This window comes from Mustela erminea, chromosome 5 (assembly GCF_009829155.1).
Source record: "Mustela erminea isolate mMusErm1 chromosome 5, mMusErm1.Pri, whole genome shotgun sequence".
NCBI classification, from domain to species: Eukaryota; Metazoa; Chordata; class Mammalia; order Carnivora; family Mustelidae; genus Mustela; species Mustela erminea.
Window position 1 is genome coordinate 912,839 of NC_045618.1, and position 4,572 is coordinate 917,410.

The following is a 4,572-nucleotide window of genomic DNA, read 5'->3' on the forward strand; positions in this document are numbered from 1 at the left end:
CCTTGCTGGCAGGACCACAGGTGTCCTTAGTGCATGTCCTGCGGCCGGAGCCCCAGAAGGCACGGACCACGCCCTGCAGTGTGGTCCCACGGCATTTTAAGGACTGTACACATCCGTTCTGGGTTGTAGGAGGAGCTCAAACACGGATACAAAATCTGAAAGTTCATTTAGAAAGTTATTATTTTTTTTTTAAAGGGTGAGAGAGAATTTTTTTTTTTAAAGATTTTATTTATTTGAGAGAGAGACAGTGAGAGAGAGCATGAGCGAGGAGAAGGTCAGAGGGAGAAGCAGACTCCCCATGGAGCTGGGAGCCTGATGTGGGACTCGATCCCGGGACTCCAGGATCATGACCTGAGCTGAATGCAGTCGTCCAACCAACTGAGCCACCCAGGCGCCCTCATTTAGAAAGTTATTGAGGCTCAAGTACACCGTTTTAACAGCAGCCAGAGAGATATTTTGGAAAGTTTCTGCAAACAAATGAGAAATCACAGGCTACTGATTTGCACACGTACAGAAGTGTCTTTCTTCGGCTGCCTTTCGGTTTACTAATGGAAGCACAGGAGGGGAGTCAAATAAAAATGAATGGAATAGAGAACAGAAGCTTTAAAGATGGGCAGCAAAACGGACAGGACCTAGGCTGCGGGGCGGGTGAATTACACCCTTGAGAAGAAGGGCGGCGCCTTCCACGAGTTGGTTCTTGGGTGCTTTGGCCATTCGGTGAAGGAGGAGGAACCCGTGTGTGAGTGAGCCTGTTTGGAAACGATTGACGTCTCCTGTTAATTCGGAATAAATGCAAGGTTGACAAAGACAGCATCAGTGTGTGTCTCCAGCTTAAGGAGCATTGAAGACAAATCCTTGCAAAAAGCACTTTGAAACGCTTTGAAATCTTAGAGTTCACCTAGGAAGGATCCTTGACAGAGGATGGCTAGCAATCCCAATTGCTACCAATTGCTACAAGTAATCCCAATGGCTTCCCAAATTGGTAGCAATTGTAAAAATTTACTTGTCTTTGGAAGTAATAGGATGTGACATTATCACAACAATTCTTTTCTTCTGAACCTTCACGCTGAAGGGAAGACTGGTTTATCTATATTCTCTCGACCAGAAAAAATTACACGGCCCCCAGCTCCTTGTCAGAGGCAGGGACCATCGAGTATTGGGCAAGCGAAAAATAGAAAAGCCTTTTAGGTGTAAGTTGCGTTCTATTAATAGAAATGTTACGTTCCTTTTGTGATTTTCGAGAAGCTGGTAATGTTTTCCAGCTTTGAAATGCTGTAATTGTTGTGATGTCTTTTCTCATTCTGAATCAACGTTCGATTTTTGTGCTCAATTCTGGCTTCCTATTCTCTTACCTAGAGAAGCTTCGCACTTCCCCCTGCCGGGAGCACGCACAGCACGTGTGAACATCAGGTCCCACGAGAACGGATTCCGGGCCAACATCCCCTCTTTGGAGAGCCTCGCTGACTCCCCGTGGACGGAAATGCCGTCTGCTCTGGGCTCCCCCAGGACCGCTGAGGCGCCGCTGTCCGTGCCCCTCAAGGGGGCTGTGTTTATGGGGTTCCACCCTCCCCCAGCGGGAGAAGTGTCTCTCGTGGGTCTCGCTAGCAGCACGCGGCGCGGGGCCTGGCCCTGAGCAGATGCTTGGAGATAGGAGAGTCTGGGGCAAGAGAGCCCCTCGAGGAAGCAGTGACAGTCCCTGTGCTCAGAGCATCTGCGCTGTGTGCTCCCTGGCCACAGCCCCCATCCCTGTCTTTCCAGGAGCATCTCTGTGATTTCTCTCTTCTCCCCTTGCTCTCTGGAAGAGGCTGTATACTTGTTAGCTGAGATTCAAACGCCTGACTTTTGTTTAAGCCGTGTCCCTTCCCAAGGCTTTCAGTGTGACCGCGTGGAGCCTCAGGCTGGTGCGGACCTGTGCGTGGAGAGGTGGGGAGGGCCTCGCCTCTCTTCTGCCAGATCCAGGCCCCAGACTTCTGGGATCCACGTGCTGCAGGCCAGCTAGTGTCGGGAAGAGGCAGGCTGGGGGCAGCCAGGGAGGGAAGGACTGTGTGTAGGAGATGGAGAGCTGTCCCCAAGTGGCAGGGGCAGTGAAGGGGCCACCAGATGAGCCTGAGGGTGGGGATGGGGGCACCTGCATTTCCGCCTTCCATTTCTTAGTTTCTTCTGAAGAGACTGGGAGTCTGGGATAATTTCATCCCTGAGAATATCTGGCTCATTTTTCTCTCTTAAACATGGTTTGGGGTTCTGTTTCCTCTTCCGTAAAGTGAGAAGATAATCCTTGCACACAGTGCTGAATGTTGGGAGAAGTTTATCAAATAGTAGACATGAAATTATGTTCAGCAAACACAGTATCAAAGCAGGTGCTCAGCAAACACAGCATCAAAGCAGGTGCTCAGCAAGCACACCATCAAAGTAAGTGCTCGGCAAGCACAGCATCAAAGCAAGTGCTCGGCAAGCACAGGGTCAAAGCAGGTGCTCAGCAAGCATTTCATCAAAGCAAGTGCTCGGCAGGCACAGGGTCAAAGCAGGTGCTCAGCAAGCATTTCAACAAAGCAGGTTCAAGTAAGAAGGCAGACGTAGGGTGGGTGCTCAGCTAACAAGGCGGATGTGGGGCAGGTCCTCAGGCAGGGCATGTATCTGGTCTGTTGGACGAGCGCTCTCCTGAGTTAGGAGGCCTGCCCCTGAAGGCGGGGCACCTCCCCAGAGTTTCTGCAGGTGGTCAGAGGGCATGGGCCGTGGCCGGTCTGGAAACGTCCACATGTTCCTGGAGGGGTGTCGTGGAGTTCCTGCGCCAGAGACACCCTTGGAGCCCACCAGGACAGGGGTTCTCCAGCCGCCTTTCATCCCGGAGCCCCATGCCATGATCACCCGCTCTGCAGGGGTGGCGCAGGCTGTCCCCCGCCCCGTCCCCAAGGAGCAGCCACGGAACCCGCGTTCCAGTGTGGAAATGCTCTCTGGTTTAAATTAGATGGCTTTGGGATCGGAAGGGGGACTGTCACACTGGAGGACGATAACGTGGGGAAACTCACGGAGCCTGACGCTGTCTCTTGGCCTCAGTTTCCCCTCTGTCATTAGGAGGGGCAGGGCGTTGGATCCCCCCAGTTTGGAGGGGGTTTGGCGGTAAAGCCAGAAACACATGGTGCAAGTGCCACCTAGTGGTGAGGAGTGGCTATGGCAGCTGTTTGGGAGAATCCACGACCCCCCTCCCCTGCCCTGCCTCAGGCTTTCCAGGTGTGGGCAAAGGTGAGGCTGTTTGTAGGGGCCCCCGCCTTCCCGCTAGGGTGCCGCCTCACCTCTCTGATACAGGGGTTACAGGCATGGTGAGAAACGTGCCTGCCGGTCTGCCACACCCTGTGTGAGCCTGGCCCGCCCCGTCCCCTTGGGCGTCCGCTCCCCATCAACAACCTGCGGGGCTGCACTGAGGGTCTTTGTGGGAGGCTGAAGGAGCCAGGCAGGGGATGCCGTGAAGCCCTGAGATTCTAAGGAAACTGTGGGGGGCAGATTTGTGGGGGCGAAGGTCTACGGTCTTAACCGCTTCTTAGAGAGGTCTCCCGGGAGCCCCGGCTCCAGATGAACCCCAAGGGCGCCCAGGGCTCTGGAGTTCTAGAAGCTTTCTCTCTGGAGTGCGCGTGCGTTCCAACAACCCAGAAGATCCATGTTAGGCAAATGCACCCAGTTTGCCCGTGACGTGGGGGCCACTAAGGAAGCCGAAGGCAGATGAACCCCCCCCCCCCCCCCACCGCCCAGGTAAATGCCAGCGAGTAAGGACACGCAGTTCAGTCCCCAGGGGCCCGAGGTGGGAGCTGGGCTCCGGAACTCTGCAGACCTCCACCAGCTAGGGGCGCCCCTGATGGGATGGCCACAGTCCCCGGTGATATCCAAGAGGAGGGCTGACAACGGGCAGGACAGCTGGTCCCCCATCTCGCCCCCTCTAGGCCGTGGGGGATGGGCTCCAGACGCGGGCTCCCCCCAGAGGACGGCTGCCCCCTGAGTGCCCCACTCGGGCCCCTTCTGCAGAGCGCCAGTGGGGGCTGGAGGAGGAGGTGGGAGGCTCCCCCGGGGTGTCTGCTGTGCTGCCGCACAGGGCTCAGCGTTCTACCAGAAGGAGCTCATCCACCCCCACACTGCGAGGGGGCAGGCGTGGCCCAGCTCCCAGCTGGCCTCCTTGTCAACCCCTCAGCCCGAAATTGCCCACTGACCTTGCTGTCTGGAAGTCTCATGTCCCAGGGGTGGTGATGGTGACCGGGTGTCTGACCTGGACGCTGCCTGCCCTGCACCCCGCTCTGCTGGTGGCCGGCTCTGAAGTGCACCCATGCGGAGACCCACACCTTGTCCTGGCCCCTCCCAGCCCGGGCAGGTGCCGGCCCAGCCCCGAGCCCTGCCCCTCTGAGCCCCCTCTGTGCCCCCAGCCCACAGGCCACTCACCCGGCTCGTTGTCCCCGGCCAGCCTCCTGCACTTGGGTCTGCCTGGGCATTTGGGAAACTGTCAGATGTCAAGGTTCCCTTTGCAAATGCGGCTGAGGGACCGGAGTCCGTGGGCACGGCCTCCGCTTCCCACACTGACCACTGACCAGG